Here is a 24,588-nt window from a genome sequence, read left to right as displayed (position 1 = left end):
CAAGTAGCAGCCTAATATTACTCCCAAATTGTATATTTAAGTGATGGCTGTGATGGCAACCTACGACATTTTAAAGTGGAGTTCTCTGAAAAGTAACTTCATAGACGATTTCCACCTCAGATTGGTCCAGATCAATGGGATTGCTCATGTATTTAAAATTATGCACATTTATTAGATTGGTGTCTTTCCAAATGGCAAAGTAACTGCCAGCCCTACAAATTCAGTCTGAGATCTGGAAGTGAAGCTGGGTCCTTTTCTTCTCAACCATCTGCATAACCTTGTTGCCTTCAGTGGATTTGTACATGTGTAAATAAATGGCACTTATTAAATAATTCTGCTGGTGATGCACAAGAAGGAATAGAACCCTTTTACTGTTTACTGAGTTTTTTTACAGAAGTAAAAAGCAGTAAAAACATTTTGTCACTAAGCTCAGAATATTCGACCCTGAAAATACAAAACATAGATCTGCTGAATAAGAAAGTGTTAGGTTTACATAGACAAGGTGTGTGAGGTAATATCTTTTATTGGATCGGCTTCTGTTGGTGAGAGAGACAAGCGTTCGCTCTAGGGCCTTGCTCTGGGCTCTGGGACTTGACTTTTTCGTGGGGTCCTAGAACTCAGGCTCCAGCCTGAGCCCAAACATCTACAGCACAATTTTACAGCCCCTCAGCCTGAACCCCTCCCGTCTCCCCCCCCAAAACCCAAGTCAGCTGACACAGGCCAACAATTTAATTGCAATCTAGACATACCCAGAGTTTCACAATTAAATACAAGGTGGAACAGATTGTTTGGCATAAGTAATTAACACGTATTGTAAGGGATCATTAAAGGTGAAGTGGCCCATTAACAACTACAAGTCATACCACAAAACGGAGGGGACAGTGGGTTACAGATTCTTGTAATAAGCCATAAATCTAGGGTTGCCCGGCATCCGGTTTTTAACTGGAACGCCCGGTCGAAAAGGGATCCTGGCAGCTCCAGTCGGCACTGCCGACCAGCCATTAAAAGTCCAGTCGGCGGCACAGCGGAGGCCCGGGACTAAGGCAGCCTCCCTGCCTGCCCTGGCTCCACATGGGTCCCAGAAGTGGCCGCTAGGTCCCTGCAGCCCCTAGGCTAATGGGCAGCCAGAGAGGCTCCGCGCGCTGCCCCCACTCCCAGCGCCGGCTTCGCAGCTCCCATTGGCCGGGAACCGTGACCAATGGGACCTGCGGGGGCAGCATCTGCAGGCATGAGGGCAGGGTGCGGAGCCTCTCTGGCCGCCCATGCGCTTAGGGGCCGCAAGGACATGGCGGATGCTTTCTGGGAGCTGCGGTAAGCACTGCCGGGACCCTAACCCCAAATCCCAACCTCCTGCCCTGGCCCAGAGCCCACACCCCCTGCCAGAGCCCTCTCCCACACCCTGAATTCCTCATTTCTGGCCCCCACCTCCAGCCCAGAGCCCATACCCCCCACACATTCCAACCCCCTGCCCCAGCCCAGTGAAAGTGAGTGAGGGTGGAGAAGAGTGAGCAATGGAGGGAGGGGAGATGGAGCGAGCGTAGGACAGGGCCTTGGAGAAGGGGTGGGATGGGTGCAGGGCCTCGGGAAGCGACGGGTCAGGGGTGTTTGGTTTTGTGCGATTAGAAAGTTGGCTACCCTACATAAATCAAGTGGCCAAGCAACATTGTGGATTTAAGCTCCAGGGTCATCCTTTGAAGGTGGTGTGCATGTTTCCATTGAGGATGAGGACTGAGAGGTCAGATATGGATCATTTTGTTGAAAGTGGTGCTTTTGTCTTTTGTCATTTTTCTACGTGAGAGCATAGTGATTGTCTGGTTTCACCCACATACTTGTTATTGGGGTGCACTGGATGAGTACACACTACATGTTGTAATAGGCATGTGTAGGACCCATGGATCTTGAAAGGTGTGTTGGGGCATAGGCGTGTATTGATTACCATAGCAATGGTGATATGTCTGCAGGCTTTGCATCTAGGCACTTTTCAGACGTGCTCTTTAAGGCCTTAAAATACAATTGCATTTGGAAAAAGGACTCAACAAAAATGATATTGTGGTGTTTATTCTTTCTCTGTAACTTACTTTTCTGATCAGATTAATTATCTTTACACATCAAAATAATATCGGCTGTTTTCCTAAAGTTTGTGTGTACCTAGAGAGAACTGATAGGTGCAATATAAAGATTGAGAATAAATACATTAATTAATAAACACACTGTTTTTTCTAATTACCCTTGCTACAAACTCAAGCTGGAATCTGGAAATGAAGCTGTATTTTTTATGCAACCAGAAATAAAGATGCTGCAATTATAAACTTCATGGTACTTTGTGCAGTAAATTGAGCTGAATTCTATCATCAGCTTCCTTTACAGAAATCAGCAACGTGCCTTCTCTAAGGGAGGCACTGGCTATCTCCATCAGCAGTAGATTCTTTTGCAATGGACCCTGCTAATCGTCACCGCATATGTAGGATATGGACCCAGAATTCTATTTGTGGCAAAAAGTGTTCTCAACTCTCATACCTCAAGGAAGGCACAGTGTTTGTGCCTCCTGAATTTGCTTGGCGGAGGTATCCAGTTTAGTTCAAATCTGCTTGGTTTACTCCACAAAGTAACATGAAGTTTGAAGGTAGCCTGGATCAACCTTTAATGAGAAATTAGCCCACAGTATTGTTGGTGATGCAAAAAGAGGGTAAGAGCCAGATGGTTCTTCCATACCACTAATGATAGATTGCTAAAAGTAGTGAAACGTATTCTGTTCAGTAAAGTCAGCATGTACTGTAGAATGCAAAGAAACTGCAGGGATCAAGTATGCCAAATAAGCAGAGGCCATTTTTACACAGTCACATTTTTTTTTAAATTTTATCACAAACTCACTTCACTTCTTTCTTGTGCTGAGTTAATAAAAATCCACCCAGTTCCAATGCCACACAAAGCTGCAAAATTCTCTCACCTCTAATTTCATAGCCCTATTCTAACTTTCATAATCTCATTAATGTACATTGCTTTGTATGTGACCACAGATCATAGAATCATAGAATATCAGGGTTGGAAGGGACCTCAGGAGGTCATCTAGTCCAACCCCCTGCTCAAAGCAGGACTAATTCCCAACTAAATCATCCCAGCCAGTGCTTTGTCAAGCCTGACCTTAAAAACCTCTAAGGAAGGAGATTCCACCACCTCCCTAGGTAACGCGTTCCAGTGTTTCACCACCCTCCTAGTGAAAAAGTTTTTCCTAATATCCAACCTAAACTTCCCCAACTGCAACTTGAGACCATTAGTCCTTGTTCTGTCATCTGCTACCACTGAGAACAGTCTAGATCCATCCTCTTTGGAACCCCCTTTCAGATAGTTGAAAGCAGCTATCAAATCCCCCCTCATTCTTCTCTTCTGCAGACTAAACAATCCCAGTTCCCTCAGCCTCTCCTCATAAGTCATGTGCTCCAGACCCCTAATCATTTTTGTTGCCCTCCGCTGGATTCTTTCCAATTTTGACTGGCCTGTAGTTCCCCGGATCCTCCTTCCCTTTTTTAAAGATAACTGTCCTCCTGCAGCTGCCCGACAATGCCCGACATTAACAACTTGGGTCACAAATGTAAACTCCACTGCCCTGAGTAATGAAGGCTGGAAGCCCTCCCTCCACTTTAAAGTCTCACAAATTTTTGAAATGCCTTTTCCTGATTGTCCGGCGTGGTGAGCACACCTAGCAGCTCTCCATCGTCATGTGCAACTGCCCAGCTGAGCAAGCCAGCAACATGCTCTAGATGTGCTCCCACTTGGAGTAGACAGGAGATATTGGATCCCCTTGACCTGTGGGGAGAAGAGGCTGTGCAAGCACAGCTATGGACCACCATAGAAATGTCGGCATCTATGAGCAGATTGCATGAGGGATATAGGAGAAAGAGTATGATACAGGAACCAGCAGCAGTGACACATGAAAGCGAAGGATCTGCAGCAGGCATGTCAGAAGGCCAGGGAGATGAACAGTCAGTCAAGTGCCAAGCCGCAGACCTGCCGCTTTTACAAAGAGCTGCATCCCATACTTGGGGGAACCTCACCACCACCCTGCAGACCACCATGGATACCTTCAGGGAACCCAAGTCACAGGCCCCTGGCATGAACAGTGAGGAGGTGGAGGAGGTAGAGAAGGAAATGGGAGTTGTGGGATGAAGTGTGAATTTTCTGTAATATTTTTATGAATCCTATGTATGCCTCAGTTTCCACAATATGCTGCACTTCACCCAATAAAGGGTGGGAAAGGACTGTTTGCTCTCAGGGCAGGCTAAGAAACATAGGTGTGGGTGTTGCCTACCTATCTGAGCCTTTAGTGGCCATATCAGTGGAGCACCTGAGAAGACAATGGAAAAGCCAATCACCAGGATATTGACACCTAGCAACCAACAGTCCAGAGGGAGATGGCATTCCCCAAGTCACAGCAGGGAAGCTGAGCAACATTCCCCAGCTCAGGAACAAAGGACTGGAGAGGTGTGAGGTAGCGGGGATAAGGGTTGGCTGCTGGGAGGAGTCAGGGCTCTCACCTGGGAACTGACCAAGGAGGTCAGACTGAGAAAAACACAAAGCTTGAACAATGAGAGTCACTACAGCTTGGCTGGGCTCTGGGCTGACCAGAATGGACTATGCTTTCTCCTTCATTTCTCTATGTTAACCAAAGGACTCCCAATACTGTGTTCCAGTTGACTAAAAAACCCTACTGGTTTTGATAATGCTGTTTGAGTGTCACTGCAAATGCTTGGCCAGGTGCATTAATCCCCGAAGAGTGTACAAGTCTCTATCAGGAGTCTATATAGTTGGACTCACTGAACGGAGCTCACGGTGTGAAGCAGGAGTGCTGAAGGCCTAGAGGTCCAGTCTAAGGAGGCATTGAAGCCGTCTGGCTTACTCTGTAGGAAGACTGAAACCCCTAGAGAGTTTGGCACACTGAAGGTTCTCCTCCTAGAGAATGTTCCAAAGCAGGGCTGTAACACCAGTTCTGTGGACCCGAGACAACATCCGGCCAGGGAATCCAGCTATGCCACAAGCCAGGACCTGTTTGAGATTCCACTGCAGTCCAGTCAGTTCCAACAGCCGAGCACGGGCGCACCCGTTGCAGGAGAAGGAAGATCGGGTAAGTGTGTGATTGTATTTCCTGTTACTGTGATATACTGATGGCACCCCCAATGTAACAGGACACAGCTATTAACTTTTCATTAAGGGCTAGCAGAACAACCAAGTGAGGTGGAATTGTTATTTGCTTTTCATTCCCCTGTAGAGTTAGGCAAGGGGGGCCAGGCGGAGCAGTTTGTGTATCTACACAGGACTGTCCCTTGAATCCTCCTGAGAGATCTCGATTAAACTTTCATGGACATACTCTGCAATCCTCTGCCGAAGGTGTCTAGGGATGGCAGCCTTATTTCTTCCTCTGTGTAGGACACTTCCAAGTCACAATAACTTTGGCTGGTACGACTGCAGTACACAGACTAGCAGCACACGGCCAGGCAGCTTTGGGGCGCCAGCAGCAGCCGTTCTCGCTCTTCCTTTGTTACCCTCAGGAGTGAGATATCAGCTAAAAGCACCACTGCCTGTGGAAAATAGGGCCAGTATTCAGCACCATTGCCCTGTACTCAGTTTCATGCAACCAAGCAAGTTCCTCCCCATTCCCCTGAGCGCAAGTGGGCCATACTCACCATGGCTGGTGCTATGAGTGGCGGGGTGCACAAGCACTCCAAAGCTGAAGTGTCAATAAGCATGTCTTATTTAAAACTTTAAGGGGAGAAACGGAAAAGAGTTCTGAATCTTAACTTTCACTTTCCATGGTGACTATTTTGACAGTGTTACCTCTGTGTTTTATCTGCAGCTGCTAGCATTGGGGAGGGTTCCCCCTCCTCACCCGCGGAAGGCCTGAGCCAGATAAGGAGGAGACAGAAGAGGACTTGGGATGAGATCAATGAGATCCCGCAAGCCAGTGCTGCATCAGACTGTGAACAAAGGGCCTGGAGGGTGAACATCACAGCCAGGCTGGAGAAGGAAATAGCAGACAGGAGAAAGGCCCAGGAGTCCCAGCAGGAAAAGGAGAGGGAGATGCGCTCGGATGTAATCGGGGAAGGGATAACTCAGTGGTTTGAGCATTGGCCTGTTAAACCCAGGGTTGTGAGTTCAATCCTTGAGGGGGCCATTTAAGAATCTGGGGCAAAAATCTGTCTGGGGATTGGTCCTGCTTTGAGCAGCAGGTTGGACTAGATGACCTCCTGAGGTCCCTTCCAACCCTGATATTCTATGATAATGGGGCTTCTCTGGCAGCAAACACAGAGGCTGCACACTCTTATGGACCTACAGGTTCAACAATTGCCAGCTCTCCTCCCTTTGCAATGGATGGAGGACCCCATTAAAGCACCTCCCTACAAACCTCATCAATGTTCCACGAGGCATCCAGGGCCACATCCCTATCCCTATCACTTCATTCCAGAAGACACTAAGGCCAACCGCAGCTTCATATACATTGACCTGTGAAAGCCACAGTTGCTGTTTGTGTAGGTAAAATGGACATGAATGTTTTTTTCCCCTTGCTAAGTTCTGTTCTATTAATTTATTACGTTTTAATAGGTTTGCTTTTAAATTGCACAGTTTTTTCTTTGCACTGATTTTGTTACAGAATAAAATTCTGTTATTTGGGAAATAATTCATCTTTATTAGTTCACAACATATGCTGCCGAGGGCCTAGCAGTTCAGAAAGCACCTGCTTACTTGTTACTGTACAGTGTGACACAACTCATAGGATCAGTGACAAACAAGGTGTAATAATCATAAACCACAAAATTAACAGATGCATTAATACTGTTATGTTCACAAATGCACACCAAGCACCACACAATTCCTAGCAGGCCTCGAAACAGCAGGGCCCAGTAGAGCACAATATACCACAGTGCATTACTGTGGCTCAGTGTTAAAGTATTCTTTCAAAGAGTCCCTGAGTCATATAGCTCCAAGTTTAGCTCTTCTAATAGTTCTTGTGTCTTGCTGTTCAAACTCAGCAGCCAGCCGCTCCATCTCTGCCCTCGGCCCCAATGGCAATTTTCTCCCTTTTACTTCACAAATGTTATGCCGGACACAACAGACATCTATAACCATTGGGATTTTTGTGCACTGAGATCCAATCTTGTGAGTAAATGACGCCAGTGTACTTTCAATCTACCAAAGTGTATTCAACTGTCATTCTGCACTTGCTGAGCCAGTAGCTGAATCTTTCCTTGGTTCTGTCGAGATGGCTGGTGTGTGGCTTCATGAGCTGTAGGCTGGGTCCCCCAGAATCACTATTAGCATTTTAACATGCCCAGTGGTAATCCACCAGTCGGGAAAGAAGGTCCCTGCTTATAGCTTTCTGAATAGCACTGTGTTGTTAAAGATACAAGAATCATGCACCTTCTCTGACCAGCTAACACTGATGTCGGCAAAGTATCCTCAGTGATCCACTAAACTTGCATAACCATAGAAACGTAGCCCTTTCGGTTGATGTACTCTATAGCAAGGTCATCTGGTGTCAAAATAGGACTATGCGTGACATCTATTTGTCCACTGCAGTTCAGGATCCCCATTGATGCAAATCCATCAACTGTGTCCTGCACATTGCTAAGAGTCGAAGTCCTGCATAGCAAGAGGGAATTAATGGCCCTGCACACTTGCATGACAACAGTTGCCAGAGTGGATTTTCCAAATCCAAAGTGATGTCCCACTGACCACAGAACAATCGCCACTTGCTTCTCCACTGTCGGTGCAGCCACTCTCATCATCCCAAACCTTATTATGATGTGATCTCATCAGTTTGTGCTCATTTCTCGGACCCAGAAGCAGCACTCTGCCATCTGCAGCTGCTCTGTGAATGCAATCATCTACCTTGAATTGGCTCTCACTATGTCCCATAGCAATTTGTTCTCCAAGAAATTGTCGTGTTCCTCACTGATTCGGTTCTTCTTGTGGCTCTGCAAACACTGAAGGATTGTGCCTCCTCTGTTGCAATGTTCATGACAATAGTGCAGAGCTGTGCAGGCTCCATGTTTCTGTCAGAGATGATGGACAGCAAGGAGGGACGAGCAGATTCATGCAGTTTTTTTTTTAAAGGCATGAAAATGATAGACTATAGATTACTTTATGGGCTGGAGACTGTTGCATGTTGGGAAATTGACCCCATGCTCAGAGTCATCCCTGTGCGACTCATTTCTGACCCACCATGCATTGCCAAAACTTCCCAAAAGACACTGTGCTGGATAGTGGCGAGTTGCACAGTGGGATACCTGCCCATGATGCACCACATTGTGCAGTGACACAAGCACTCCTAGTGAATACATGCAGCACCAACACAAGGAGCCAAGTGTGCCCGCGTACAAACAATATATGACAGCAGTGACTTTAGGACCAAAGTTTGTAGAGGAGACATGGCCTTAGACAAGGTCAAGCAGGCCATAACAAATGCTTCTGTCTCTGTCATGTGTGTATTGAGCATTGTGTGTCTCACAATGGAGGCCTTTTTGCATACTGAACCTTACATCAGTGAAAGATTGTGAAATCTACAAGAGAGGAAATTTACAGGAAGAAATAAACAGCAGGAGGGGCTCCTGTTTACAAGTAAAGGCAATGGATTGTGGGGGTATATCTAGGAGTGTGGGTCCTTCACCTAGGAGACAAGCTGACAGGATGGCTTGTCTCATGAAAAAGGGATCACAGCGTGGCTAGCTGGAAAGTACTGGTGAGCAGTAATTTATTAAACATGAAAGTATCTTGCTAATTATGTCTAAGTTCTAGAATGCCTGCTATGGTTTTATTTTATATGTAATACTTTGTTTCCAGCACTTCTACTTGCTATCACTGGAATCCTCATACTTTGTTAAATAAACTTTGACTTGTTTTGACTACAAACATTTCTAAGAGCTGTGTGTTAAGCAGAGTGGTGATCTGAGATGTAACAGGTAAACTGGTGTGCACTGCTTCTTTGGAAGCAGCAAATTTGTGCATGCTGTGAGTGTCCAGTGGAAAAGGGGCTAGACATTCCAGGGAGACACTTGCAGGGCTCACGGGTTGGGCTGGACCCATTGATAATGTGTAAAGAGACAGCAAGGCCTGAGTAGACCTAGAGGGTAGTGCTTGTCTTACCTGTAGCCAATGGAGTTGTGGAGCAGACCCCTTGCGGTCACAGACAGGGCTTCCTCACGGTAAAGGTGGGTGGTAGCAAGGTGCCTCACAGCCCTGGGGATCCCTGGGAAGCCTCACATACGGTTTATGCTTCCAGAGAAACACTCGTTCTGAGTATTAACAAACATGAGAAATTAAAGAGAATTGTCAGAAGGGCATTAGGAACACTTTATTTCACTTGAGTTCCAATAGACAGTGAACTGAGACTGTCAGAACAGAGCCCAAGGGCTTGATCTAAAGCCTGTAGAAGTCAATGGGCATGTCGCCATCGATTTCAACAGGCTTTGGGTTACTGCCCAAGTCCTAAACAATATATCATCCCATTTTAATTAAATGGAGTCCCTTTTCACCTGGCACCTTTCATAGTGTTTATACATAAGCACTGCTTGACTTCCTGTAAACATCAGCCAATTGGCAGAAGCAATTTATTGTAATAGTATTGGCTTGATTTATTTGTAAAGGTTAAGGAATAATTTTCCACCCAGTCACTGAAACCCCATTGACAAATCCAATGCACCAGATTATTCTCCATTTTTTTTAATGACATGAAGCTCTTAAACATTGTCTGTCAGCCCTCCATAATAGCTCCCCAGCATGTCCAAGAGCATATAATGTTCCTTTTCAGATGCTCATCAGCGATGCTTTCCCACGAGAACAGCAGTTATGTATCGTTACTGCTTGGGCACAGATCTATATATTCTCTGGAGGACCAAAAGCTGCTTTGCTCATGCAGAGAGACTCTCTGATATCAACAGAGTTTTGTGTGAGGAGGACAAGCAGGATTTTGTGTCTCTAACGTCTGATTGAACTGGTATTGTAAAGCAGCAATGTAGATTGCTCTTATCGTGTGTGCCTATGGGGCCTGATCCTCAGCTGGTATAAATCAGCATAGCTCCATTTTAAGAGAGTGATGCTGAGTTACACCAGCTAAGGATCTTGCAATAGGTTTGATCCTGAGATGTACTGAGTTCCTGCAACTTTCACTGCCAGAAGCTGGGACTGAATGACAGGGGATGGATCACTCGATAATTGCTCTGTTCTGTTCATTCTCTCTGAAGTACTTGGCATTGGCCACTGTCGGAAGAGAAGATACTGGGTTAGATGGACCATTGGTTTGACCTAGCATGGCCGTTCTTATGTTCACTGATGTCAGTGGGAACTGCAGATGCTCAGCATCTCCCAAGTTTAACCTCCATATTCTTTTAATTTGTTAGGAAGGATCCAATTCCTGTGTACCTTGCTCACATGAGTACTCCCACTGGAGAAATGAACCTATGTTTTGAGCAAAGCAAGCAGGATTTAGTCCACAGTAGTTATCTGGGTGTGCTTGTGATCCCGTACTTGTTTTATACCAGAGTAACTCCATAAACTTCAGTGGAATTACTTCTGGCTAACCACAGTGTGAGATCAGAATCAGGCCTTGCTCAGTGTTTTTTCTCTTCCAAAAAAAAAAAAGCAGTAGAAGAAATCTAAGCCTGTGTTATTTGTCTCTGACATATTCTGTCTGGCAAAGAACTGAGTCAACTTTTTCCCACAGCACTCTTTGTACTTTCGTATTGGGCTAACTTTTCATGGCTCATCACATCGAAACATCCACCGTGGCGAATAGCAATATAACTCCCACAGGTTTCACAAAGGAAAACATTTATCTTTGTCTAACTCTGAGATAAAGTTTTAATCCAGCTGCTGCGCTGTAGTCTCTTGTGGGTCGTGTCTAGTATATTTCCACTCGCCTCTGTGTTCCTTTCCCATTCCCTGTCGGGTGGGTTGTTAATTGTGACGTATAAAAAAAAGAAAGAAAGAAAAAAATAATAAGAATCAAAACCAAATAGGATTTTAAAGAGAACATTTGACCACTGTAAGTAAAACTCCTGAGGTGACCCTGGCAAGCAGTGGTCCAGATCTTTTGCTGCGTTTGAGCTGTGCTCAGCCCAGCTCTGGATGGGTGGGAGTGCAACAATTCTAGAGTTTTCGGACCAGGCTGGTCCCCAGCCACAGAGCTTCTCTAATTTATGTCAACTACCAATGTCCCCTAAGGGTCATTCCAGCAGCTGGGTGTTGGTGTGGCATAGAGATGCCCCAGCCATGCTTCCTTTTCCATGGTCTGACTGTCTATATACTCAAGACTAGGAAGGGGATGTGTACATCAGAGGGCTACATCAATTTTATGCCATTCAATTATTCCCGTAGATAGGGACAATATTTAGGGGCCTGGATCTTCCATGTTTACAGACTGCTATGGTGCAAAGCAGCTGCAGATCAGCTGAGAATCTCAGTCAGTATTTTTATTTAGGGGTTGTCTATATGGCAAGTTACGGCCTGGGATGTCACGGTGTGAATCTACAGCGGATCAGCTTGCCGTGTGGCCACGTCCCATTTGGACACTGCTACAGTGCTATGAAAGTTCTGGAGTGCAGCTTGACCTACCACTACTTGAAAGCTTAGTATGCCAAGCCACTCTCCGGGACATAGCACACGGGATTTTACTGCATGGCCAGCACAGTAACTTGCTATGTAGAGAAGCCCCAGGGGTATTGATCTGCCATGAAAACAGACTCTAAAAATGACACTGTTGGAATACAATTTTTCAGTGATTTCCAAATGGAACTGACTAGTTCACAGAAAAAAGGTGGGGGATTGTTTTTCTTTTTTTAAAATATTTCTTTAGTTATGTTAATTGTGACTTTCAGAGCCATTGCAAAAAGAAAAATGTAATGTCTTAAAATGGCAGGAGCAGTGGGCGCTGGGAAACAAAACAGAGTTGCCATTTTGCTACCAGGAGGTCTGAGTAAATATATTCCATTTTATGTGCAGGTAAGCTGTATGTACTAAAAGTTTTACAGTGTGATGAAGAGATCACTAGATTTCTGGGTGGCCAGCCATGCAAATTCAACCTGGAATCTGAAAGTCAAACTTTTGGATTTTTACCAATATTATATATGGATTCTTCAGGCCAAATTATATCCTTATTGACACCTATGCAACCTGATTTTCTTCAGATGCTTCCATCAGTAACCGGTGTAATTGAGTGGGAAAATTATTCCTGCCATTGGAAGTTAGTTAAACATTCTATCAATGATGCACAAGAAGGAGTAGAATTGAGCTCGCTTTTCTCAGCTGCATTGGCTCTGCAGGGTGAACAGGAGTAAAAATGCAATAAAAACTTATTTTTGAGATTAAAACTAGCAAATGTGACTTTGAATACATGCAGGGAGCCAATCTGTTGAATAAGAAGGTGCCACTTTCACAGTTTCATTTCAGAGTAGAAACACACTTTGAAGCACAATTGTACTGCGCAAAATGACTCTAATGATATCATGGAGTTCCTTATTTTGCTGTCTTCTTCAATAATTTCCATATCACAGTGTCTCACTTTTACAAGTCAAAAGATGATTTATCAGTTAGCGGACAATGCAAACTCTTCCGGGGATATGAAACCCAAGCTGTGTTCTGTTTGTGCTTTATAGCATCACTGGCAGAGGTCCTTGTTAGGTTCATGGCATATACACACAGAGTTATAACAAAAGATGAATACTCTTCCTGAAAGGTTGCAGTGGAACTCCACTTATTTCTAAGAAACCAGAACTCTAACACACAACAACCAAATGCAGAGAGAGAGAGAGAGAGAGAGAGAGAGCACAAGAGAGCAGGCTGCTACCTAAGGCAGAGAGGCACAGCTCCAGGCTGGCTCTTATGCGGTCAGTCGTCTGAATATCCAGCTTGCACACTTTCTCACAGAGTCTCATAGCCTGCAATCAGCACCAGGCTTGAAGTGGTCACTTGTAACTTTAACGCTGTTTTCAACACACCACAGTTCTATAATCACAATTCAACAGACAAGTTTGAAGCTGATGAGCAAAGAAGAAGAGAATCCTGTACGCTCTTCTGCAATTAACGGCATTAACAGTGCAAAACACTTGTTTTTGTCTCTCAAGTAAGCGGGTCTGATTCAAGGGCACACAGTGGACTCATAGGTGGTGAAGGAGAAAGAGACATTTTAGCAAGTTCCTACACTTTCAAAAGGACTGTGGACAAAAAGTGACCAGCAGAGCCTTACGTCTCTAAAAGTGTTTGATTCAGCTTGTACACATACTTTTACATTGTATTTTTACACTGACTTCATCTGAGTTACTCCTGAGTTAATACTGGTGTAAAGGAAATCAGAAGCAGGCCATTAGGAGAAAAGATCTTGTGGTTAAGTGTTGAGATTCAGTAAACCTGAGCTGAGTTCTCATTTCTGCCCAGACTTCAAGTGTGACCTGAGTCCAGTCACTTAGTCTGTTCTAGTTCCCTGCCTGTAAAGATGGGATAGTATCACCTCCTTACCACACAGGAGTGTTGTGAAGTGAAATACATTAAAGATTTTAGAGCACTCAAATGCTATGGCAAAGCAGGCAATGTAAGTAACTGCGTTACAGTATCAAAGTTTCACAGATGGCACATTCATTATTTCTGGAGACTCTCACCTGGGATGGAATGCCCTTCATAGCAGCCTTTTGATTTCTTGAAAAGTATGATGGACCTAAGGCAAATGCTAGCTTCCTGCCTCTAGCAATGGCCACTACTTGATATTTCAGAGGAACAGGTCATGAGATAGGTCATGAGACTTGGCAGTTGCAGTAGGGAGGGAAGTGCAGTGTGTACTGCAGGTAATTGTCGGGACACACATATTTTTGATGAACAAAGAACAGCAACAAATAGTGTAAGAAAAGATTGATTGCTGTCAGTCACACAAACATAATTATCCCTCACCCACTTTTGACATCCTCCTCCCAATTAGAACTGTCATCTGAGCAGTAAAAAACAAAAAAAATTGTCAGACTGTTGAAATATAGGTCAGCTAATTCTGTTTTTGTTTTAGCTAATACTGAAGCTGAAGTGGCATAGCAGTCAGTGTTTGATAGTGGTTGTAAATAACTATCTACATGTATTTGAAGAAACTTAACTGCCAAGAATGTGACTGATAATTGGGAATTGATTAAAAACACTTTTCTAGATGCCCAGAAAGCCATAATCCCACCATCGAGAAGAAGGCCATATTGTCCAAAAAACAATCTGGTTTGGAGGGGAACTGAAGGCAGCTATAAAAATAATATATAACAATTGGAAGAAAGGGGAAGTTGATAGTAATGAAAATAAATCAGAAGCTGTACAAAATGGATAAGGGAAGCAAAGGAATCCAAGGAGAAATGTATGGCCAGCATAGTTAAGGACAAAAAAGAAATTTTTAAGTTTTTTAGGAACAACAACAAAAAATCCTAACAACGGTATTAGCCCATTACTAGATGGAAGTGGTAGAATTATCAACAATTATGCAGAAAAGTCAGAAGTGTTCAATAAGTATATCTGTTCTGTATTTTGGGAAAAACAGATGATGTAGTCATATCATATTATAACACTCTTTGCGTTCCACTAGTAACTCAGGAGGATGTTAAACAGCATCTACTAAAGTTAGACATTTTTAAATCAGCAGGTCTGAATAACATGCATCCAAGACTTTTAAAAGAGCTGGCTAAGGAGCTTGATGGACAGTTAGTGTTCAGTTTTCAATGAAACACTTTAGAAGTTCCAGAATATGGATGAAAGCTAATGTTGTGCCAATATTTAAAAGGGGTAAAGAGAATGACCCGGGTAATAGGCCTGTCAGTCTGAAATCAATCCTGGGCAAGACAATGGAGCAGCTGATATGGGACTTGACTTGGTACCACATAACATTTCGATTAAAAATTAGAACAATATAAAATTAACATGGCACTCACTAAATGGATTAAAAGCTGGTTAACTGATACCTCTCAAAATGTAATTCTAAATGGGAATTGATCATCCAACAGTTGTGTTTCTAACAGGATCCCACAGAGATCCGTTTTTCCCCTTATGCTGTTTAACATTTTTATTAATGATCTGGAAGAAAACATAAAATCAACTCTGATAAAGTCTCCAGATGACATAAAAATTGGGGGACTAGTAAATAATGACAGGTCACTGATACAGAGCAATATGGGTCGCTTGGGAAGCTGGGTGCAAACAAGCAATATGTATTTTAATATGGCTAAATGTAAACATATACATCTGGGAACAATGATTGCAGGCCACACTTACAGGATGGGGGACTGTAGCCTGGGAACCGGTGACTCTGAAGAAAATTTGGTGGATAATCAACTGAACATGAACTCCCAGTGCAACACTGTCATCAAAAAGGCTAATGCAATCCTTGGATAAATAAAGAGGGGAATTTCAGGTAGGAGTAGAGAGGTTATATTACCTCTGTATTTGGCACTGGTGCAACCACTGCTGGAATTTTCTGTCCAGTTCTGACTACAATTCAAGAAGGATGTTGATAAGTTGGAGAGGGTTCAAAGAAGAGCCACAAGAATGACTGAAGGATTAGAAACCATGCCTTATAGTGATAGACTCAAGGAACTCAACCTATTTAGCTTAACAAAGAGAAGGCTAAGGGGTGGCTTGATTACAGTCTATATGTACCTACATGAGGAATAAATATTTGATAGTGGGTTACTCAGTCTAGGAGAGAAAGGTACTACACAATCCTATGGCTGGAAGTTAAAGCTAAACAAATTCACACTGGAAATAAGGCATACATTTTTACAGTGAAAGTAATTAACCATTGGAACAATTTACCAAGTGTTGTGGTAAATTCTCCATTACTAACACTTTTTAAATCAAGATTGGATTTTTTTTTTTTAGAAGATCTGCTCTAGGAATTATTTTGGGGAAGCTCTATGACCAGTGTTATACAGGAGGTCAGACTAGATGATCACAATGGTCCCTTCTGGCTCTGGAATCTATGAATCTAGGAGGGAGAAGGATTCTCTAGGTTGGTATAAGTGGGGCATAACTAGGAACAATGGGATGCATTTAAGAAAAAGAAAATTTAGGTTGAACATCAAGAGAAACCGCCTAAAAGTGTGGTATATACGCGTAGTGTCAAAGATAAAAGTTATTGCTGGTTGGGAAATGGTTTTTTCTTTTTACTTTTCAACAAAAGTTCACAAATGGAAAATCTTTGTCCAAATCCACCAAAATTATTTGGAAATGCTGATGGTGGCTCTTGGAAGTTGTACTTGTGGTGCCTCATGCTTCTCTTCTCCTTTATAAACCAGGCTTCCTGGCCAATCTACACCTCCCATGATGGTTTTCATATGGATATATACCTATCTCATAGAGTTGGAAGGGACCTTGAAAGGTCATCGAGTCCAGTCCCTTGCCTTCACTAGCAGGTCCAAGTACTGATTTTGCCCCAGATCCCTAAATGGCCCCCTCAAGGATTAAACTCACAGCCGTGGGTTTCCTGCTGAGCCATCTTGAAGTATCATGGTAGTCCCTGGCCAGGATATAGCATAGGAAATACAGTCTTGCTGGGCACATGGCCCAAAGAGGAGCATTGGGACATGAGGGACCTGAACTACAGCACCCAGGAAGTAGAGTGGTAGCATTTCCAAATAGAAATTTTCCAATTTTCAGGTAAAATATTTTGGTTTCAGGTTTTGTTTGTTTGTTTGTTTGTTTGTTTGTTTGTTTGCTTTTTGGGGTTTTATGAATGAAAAGTCAAAAAAATGTTCCCAGGCAGTTTTTGTGAAGAATTTTGTTTAGTCAAAAACCCAATTTTCATTTGATAACCCGTTTTGGTGGAAATTTTTTCCAGGAGTCCTGATAATAGTGGAATAGTATTTTAAAGGAAGTGCTCGAAGCCCCATTGCTTTAGTTATTTAACATTAAAATGGACAAAGCAGTGGAAACTGTTTGGGAAAATGTTCAGAAGTGACCTCTAATTTTGGGTGCTTCAACGGCAGCCTGATTCAGAGGTGCTGGGCATTCAGAGCACCCATTTTCTTAAGTTAGGGTTGCGAGTGCTCAGTAAAATCAACCCTAGGGGGCTAAAGCTGAGCACCCAAATATTGAGTCAACCAAAATTGGCGACCTCTTTTGAACATTTGGTCCAGAGTGTGCATAGTATGTATAAATCAGGGAGAATAATTTCCTGTCGCTAACATCTATGATTATATGAAGGTACTTCCCTATTTCAGAGACACTTAGCCTAGAGCTTTGGTTAAATGCTGTAACTTCTATTAAAAATAATTAATTTTCCATGTGCCTTTAAAAGGAAGGTGGCTTCTATTAAATGGAGTCACGTTGGCCTTTGTCTTGCACAGTAATTGTGGAGCTACTACATCAGGTCAGCTTATGAATAAAAGATAGGTGACGTATCCCTTCTTGGGACAGACTGAGCCTTGTACGTCTGAAAGTTGGGAGTGGGATGATTGGGTGCTGAAGAGAAACCGGCACAGCTGTTTCAGGTGCAGTAATATGGGTATTGAGGGAGAAGAGCCCTATATCTGAGCAGGTGTCAGCCTCCCACCCTATCCTGTTTGCTTTTGGCTGCCTCAGGTTCTTATTTACAATTACTTCAGCCATTGGGCAAGAGATTGTGGTATGTGAAGAACCATCACGTTTTCTGCCACTCAGTGCAGGCTGACACAGGATCAGGTCCCATGTCAGTGGCATTGACAAATTTAACTCGTCATGTTTTAAACTAAGCAGAAAAGCTACTAAATGTGCTAGGGTTTCAAAGCTATCAATAAGGATATATGGGGGGGAAATAGGGATGCGAATTTTCCCTTTTTAGCTCTGTCAAACTGCGCTGGCCTAGAAGAAGTTGGAGGAGGGACAGAATGGAAAGGGGATTAATATTCAGATGAAAAATAGACTGCCCACCTTAAATAGGGAGTTTTGCATGCCTGTAACCATGTAAAAATGTGTGAACAGATGGTGATAATGTGTCATCCCGTACAATGAACAAAAGATATAGCCATCAGATTGCACTTGGTAGTGATAAGTGCTGTATGTATATATATATGCCTGGATGGGTGGATAGACAGAGGTTTAGATAGACTGAGAGGTCACACAGCCATTGAAAGCAATTTCTGAAAAAAAGGAGCATTACAGGTGAGACCGCACCTGGGCTATAAAGGGTCAGAGGGAGGTCAGTGAGGGCAGAGTAGCTGCCCGGAGAGAAGATCCCCTGCAGTAGTCCCTGAAGGAAGAGTGGGCAGAGAATGAGGACGAGGACTGGGATCGGGACCCAGCTGAGACAGTTCCTCGTGGAGGATGGGCTGTGCCCAGCTTAAGGCTTGGTGGAAGATTTGATTTGTGTTTGCTTTGAAACTTTGTAAATAAAGAAACCAACCCTCCAGTAGGGCTGAGATTGCATGAGAAAGATTGTGTGGGGTTTGCATAAGGACCCCTGAGGAAAAGGAAGATGGGTTGGGGGCACTGGAGAGTCACCTTTGTCTTGAAGGGGAACTTGGGGGAGGGGCAGTAATAAAGTTGATTCTTGATGTACTGAGAGATCAGTATTAGAGCTGCTCCAAAATTTTCCATTGAAACTGTGTTTTGATGGAAAATTGGGTTTTTGGTTAAATGAAATGTTGTGTGGAAAATGTCTGCTCTCTTTCCTTATTTATCTGGGGGTGCAGAGAGTAGCCACGAGCTTTCCAGCGTCCCAGACAGTCCTTGATGTCTGGTCACTTTAGCATTTTTTATGAAAAGACAGACTTGTCAAAACTCCAGAAATATGTACTTTTGCTAGGGATATGCCTAAATACTAGACTAGCTCAAAATGAGTTAGCGGTGATTTGCTTGGCATTTAGGGATGCTCAGTGGCACTATCAGGGTTATATTTTAGCTTGCCTGCCTCAATGCATCACTCAGGTTGTGTCACTTGCTGTCACTTTGTGGCTGATAGGACATGATTTGCCTTCCAGACCTAATGTATGGGCAGTGTATTGCAAATGCCCAGCCTTAAGTGGACAGCTGCTCTGCTAAATTGCATGTTTCGAGTTACCTATGAACAATTTGCTCTAACATTTAATTTTCTGCATTTCCGATGGATTCGATGGAAGAGCGCAAGAGGGAAATAGCCATGTTTTCATAACAGACTATTATGCCTCTTGCTGTGAATATTCAAAGCACATTTCTGAATTTTGTTTTTGATCTAAAAACATGACAACTGACTTCATATATATGTATCATTGTTCTGGGGGGAAATATGCTTTATTTTCTAAATTGTCAACAAAAATTAAAATGACATGCCCTTGAGTTGCTTTTGTTTGCCTTTGCAATAGCACAACGAAGGAAAAAATGTCAGAGACCACCTGTTCTCAATGTAGATAATCAGGGTATGGTGCAAATTCTGCATATGGACAGGCAGGCACAATCCCCTTTGGAACCTATGGCTGTAATGGACAGTCAAGGTTAGGCTGTGTTCCTGTGTATGAAAGGAGCTGAAGTACTTATATACACACTAAAACAACGAGGAGTCCGGTGGCACCTTAAAGACTAACAGATTTATTCGGGCATAAGCTTTCATGGGTAAAAAAACCCACTTCTTCAGATGCATGGAGCTAGTCTTCAAGGTGCCACGACCAGACTCCTCATTGTTTTTGTGGACACAGACTAACACGGCTTCCCTGCTGATACTTATATACACACTACGAACATTTGTATTTCTGGGAACCCACAACTCACCTGTTGACTAGCAACACTGAGGTCAGAATTTCCATAAGAACTCAGGTCCCACATACACATCTAAATAAGGGCTGATTGGGTGCTGATCTCCTTTAGAAAAATCTGGCCATCAGGGGCACAACAGGGGCTGAGCTCCTGAAAATCTGGCCCTGAGCTCTTCTGAAAATTTTTGCACTAAATTGTCATTTCCAGAAATTACATTTCCAAGAGGTAATACCTGCAAAAAATGATGGTGCTTACACTTAACAATCCAACAAAGGATCTCATTGGAACCATGAGGACATGTGTTTGCCTAAACTGAGCTGACTCAGAAGCAACCCTCCCAATCTTCTTCTTATTATTGATTTGTATTTCTTAGTGCCTAAGAGCTCTGGTCATGGAACAGGACCCCATCATGCTTGACTCTGTACAAACACACAACAAAAAGACGGTTCCTGCCCCAAAGAGCTTACAGTCTAAGTCTTATATCTGTAACCAGGGTCCTTTTTTCTCTCACCTGCCCCTCTCAGGTATATTATATCCTCACTCATCTCTGAAGTCCATCATTTACTTTGCAAACTCGTTGAGGCATCTAGAACAATTACGGGTGTAATATAACAGTCATCCCTTACATGAGTGTCAATAGAACATGTAGTATAACTGTGGCCTGGATGATCCTATTGGGATCCAGGAAGTGGGCGGGCTTTGCCTGCGCACTGCTAAAGGATCCCCCCCAGCCTAAGGGGGGGGCGGGGTCCACAGGACCTGGAGACCAAAAAATTACGGGGGACAACTAATGAAAGAACAGGGACAGGAGTGCGGTCAAAGAGTCAAACGAAGTGAACCAGACGGGGACACTGAGCAGAGAACCCTGCACAGCGCCCACTGCTCCTCGAAGGCGTCAAGGGAGTCAGTGGACGCCGCCCAGAGGAACTCCGCCTGGATATGTGAACAGATGGAGGATCGGAAATAGGCCCCACAGTCACAGAAGACTCCATCGGCCAACCTCTTCTCCCTGGTTTTATAGACGGTCGTTTTCACCAGGGCCAGGAGGAGGTTGACCAGGAGGTCCTGTGACTTTGTGGGGCGACGGATAGGGAGTGCATAAATAAAAAGGCCTGGATGATGCAGGGGATTAATAATAGTCTATGGAGCCTTTCCTCCTATGTCTAGTTTGTAAATCAAGCCTGAGTCAGTCTGTATTAACTGAAAGTTATGTCAGCGGCTTAGTGGCCTTTGCAAAACAAGTTGGTGGTCTCCATTCAGTTCCTGGTGGAGACAGGTCCATAAGTTAAAAAATAAATGCCACAGATGTTAGTACTTGGCAGCGTCCGCTGAGAAACCAAAACCGAACGAGCATGAAGAATAATTTTGGCCTCTTAAGTGCTGATGCGTCCCTTTCAAAACCCATTGATCAGATGGGGATGGGACGCTTGCATAGCCCACAGTTCCTGTTCTATCCAAAGCAGAGGAGTTCAGCCTCCATAGCTATCAGTCCAGCACATCACAACCCCCATCATTAATTAATTAGTCTGAGTTATTATAAGTGATATTAAATGAACATGTTGAATAATATTTCTCCTTACACTGAAGTAACCAAACCCCAGATGAGCTGCAACGGGAGGGGGTAAATGAGACTTTGGAGACTATTTTATTAAAGAAAACAACCTTGTGGCAAACAGCTATTTTTAATTTAATAACTAATGATGATTCAAAATGCTTCATCAAACCTAATTAACCAATAATAATTACCATAGCAACCACTGCTTTATATGGTACATACTGAAAACATTCTTAAAGAAACACAACAGCTTTCATTTCCACTGCTTACCTATCCTCGGTCAAAAACTTCTGTAATGCGCTGTTGGAACCAACCCAAACTTAAAATATGGAGTAGGAAAAGAATAAAGTTATTACATGTGGAATTGCTTTTGGGAACATGTTGGACCTTCTGTCTCCTTACATTTTTCTCCTCCTTTAAGAATGTTCTGTGGTAGTTTATTTTGCAGTTGGTTTTATTTAGCTTCCAGAAGCAGTTTGGCTGTTGAATTGCTATTTTCTTCTGTTTGTTAATGTTCCTTTTCTTCTACTCACAGCACCAGTCTGCTGTCTCAGTTCTGCTTCTAAGTGACTTTTATCATCAGTTTCATCATGTATGCTAGAGCTTTGGGATCATGTGCTTTTGCAGAGCACTTTAGAGTTTTTGGCTACGATACGGGATAAAATACTTTTGTTGAGGTATACCTGCATTGCAGTAGAAGGTGTGATTTCAGATGGGGTAGGCATATCTGTGCTAGCTTTAATTTAGCTAACGCAGTTAAAAATTACAGTGAAGATGCAACTGCACAGGCTTCAGCGCAGGCTGTGGAATCCTGGGTATGTACTCATGTTGCTAGCCTGCACTGGGGTCTCTGTCACTGCCTCGTTACTGCTATTTTAAACTTCCTTAGCTAGATTAAATCGAGCATGGATTTGCCTGCCTGAGGTGCAGTCACACCTCTGATTGCAGTGTAGATGGAGAGCTTCAATTCTCCTCTGGTTTTCAAAATTCTTCACGGACTTTGTCAACTTTCTCTCTCTAATCTTGGATCTATTCTCTCTCTCCCTTCTCCGTCTCCTCCCTGTGTCCTCCAAGTGACTCTCAACTAGAGTTGTTTGAACTATTCATTAAGAAGAATGTTTGTCACCTATCTACTCCCCTCTTGTTGATTAGCTAATCACTAACCAACTGATTCTCATAATCTTCATAATGCATTCATAAATATTCACCAGAAACTTTGGATCAATAATTTTCAGATGATAAGCTCCTTGGAGAGTGTTGTCTTTGATTATGGGCTATTCATTTATTGCTTATCCTCCCTGCTTGGATGACTGAGTCTTTTCAAACAAGAGAATAATGAATAGCAAAAAAGCAAACAATACATGTTCTGGTTGGAAATTTTGGATGCAACATTAGTCATGCTAAAACTTTCAGGATTCACAAACTTTTCTGTTCCGACCTGCCAGTTGTCCAAATAATGGATTACACTACCCTGCAAATGAAGTCAAATTGAACCAAGTGCTTTTATTTGCAGATATATACAAAAGTCAGTGTGGTGACTCCTGGATCAACTCTGTTTTCAGTAGCTAGGAACTACTTTCCCACCTGTGCCGTTTTGAAGTTTCTTCTTCTTTCTGAACCATTGATTCACTCTCTCTCTCTCTTCAGATCAGCCCCTCCTCTATCTTTTGCCTGTGGTTGTGATTAATTCAGCTCTAACCCACAAACCGACTGGCATACCCCACTGACCTATTAATGAATATTCCCTTTTTCCGTTCTCTTTATTTACTGTAGTTCCTTCTTTGACTAACACTTCCTCCAACTGTGTTTGAATTGCTCTTGGGCTGAGATCTGCTGCTTCCAAAAATATTCCAAATGTTATCGGGTTTCATTTCTTTTAACAAAGCACTTTGAGATACTCTGCATGACAGGCACCAGACAAAAATGAATTGAATTGAACCATTGTCCACTTTCACAGCTAAACTTACCTTGTGTGTTTGACTTGGCTTGCTCACATTGCATTGCCTTTGTTTTTATATTGACTTTGTAAAGTGCCCCCGAGGTGCCTGCGTGAAGGACATTTTATAAATGTAAATTTAATTTGATTTGACAAGAGATTTCTTTGTGAATCAAGCTCTTAATTATCTCCTGAGTGATAGAGGGCTGTTAGATTTATAGGAAGTAGAGATATGGGGAGTAAAAATTATAACAGCAGTTCTAGTTACCTGTGGATACTTTAGCGTAACCTTCTTTATTCATCCACCCTTGTTATGAGACTCCCACACAGTGGAAGTAGCTCTGATTTTGCAATAATGATATCTCCCCAACCATTGCGTTGATGGATACTTTCTTGTTTGCAGTTATAGAATATCTAATATGCAGATCTCCCCGTAACATAATTTGACGTCTACCAGCACTGTACGTGGCTTTTTATGTCACTTTATAGCCCAGCTGCATCTGTTTATCCAAAGGCTGTGGGAGACACAAGAAGGGTTAAGAGACTCATAACTGATCTGAAAAGGTTTTCTTTTTTTTAACCCTCTCATTCCTACTGTGTTGGCATCTATTGTCTCCAATACAGTAGAAAGGACATGGTATGATCCACTGCTTATAAAATCACAAATTGGTTTTGGCATATGGCCAGGCTATTCAGTGGAAATCTCATAGGCCTTTTGGTACCAGCCATGTTGTGTGGGTGGTAGAGGCGCTAACAGCAAAAGACTCAAGTCTTATTTACAAGACCAGATTCTTACATTGAGAAGTACCTTACTCTGCAAGTGGTTCTGTTGGTTTCAGTCAGGCTACTCTGTGTAAGGATGGCAGAAAGTGGCTCCAACTAAATAAGTCATTCTTTCACCTGTAATGTTTTCTTTAGTGCCCTTTGTCCAAAATTAGACCGTGCAGTCATTGTACCTAATTGAAGGCCAGTCTACTGCCCGTATTCTGTGAGCAATTCCGCTGAAGTTGGTGGAACTAGTTATGAACTAAAGTACCAGTGAATAAGGGGCCAGAACTGGCCCTATCAGAACATACAGTTGATCTACCAAAAACTGGACTAACTGTACTCTGAAAATCTGTAAGATGCTTGTCTGTGTAACGTAAATTGCCTAACCTTTTTTGGAATATGTATGTTGGGGAGGAATGGGGTTGAATGCCAGGTTTCTAAATAAACTTGATGCTTGATGTACTGAGGGATCAGTATTAGAGCTGGTCAAAAATTTTCCGTCGAAACTGTGTTTTGATGGAAAATTGGGTTTTTGATTAAATGAAATGTGTGGGAAATGTCTGCTCTCTGGATATTTTCAGTTTTTTCACTGAAAAACCAAACACCTGAAAGTCAAATATTTCAT

General features: G+C 43.1%; 1 protein-coding gene and 1 long non-coding RNA gene across 3 annotated transcripts in view; one reads left to right on the top strand and one right to left on the bottom strand.

Annotated features, from left to right (window-relative positions):
• ADCY8 (adenylate cyclase 8) overlaps positions 1 to 24,588 on the top strand; it is a 177,361-nt gene that overhangs the window by 16,456 nt on the left and 136,317 nt on the right. The window lies entirely within an intron of this gene.
• The window catches only part of LOC117873820, a 49,886-nt gene that overhangs the window by 12,582 nt on the left and 12,716 nt on the right, over positions 1 to 24,588 (bottom strand). Inside the window, exon 2 of the long non-coding RNA XR_004644816.1 lies at positions 9,136 to 9,284. This is a non-coding gene — a long non-coding RNA (uncharacterized LOC117873820). The remainder of the gene's footprint in view (positions 1 to 9,135; positions 9,285 to 24,588) is intronic.

Source organism: Trachemys scripta, chromosome 2 (assembly GCF_013100865.1).
Source record: "Trachemys scripta elegans isolate TJP31775 chromosome 2, CAS_Tse_1.0, whole genome shotgun sequence".
In the NCBI taxonomy this organism is placed as follows: Eukaryota; Metazoa; Chordata; order Testudines; family Emydidae; genus Trachemys; species Trachemys scripta.
Note: the sequence above shows the minus strand (reverse complement) of the source record. Positions and strands in the feature narration are given on the sequence as shown.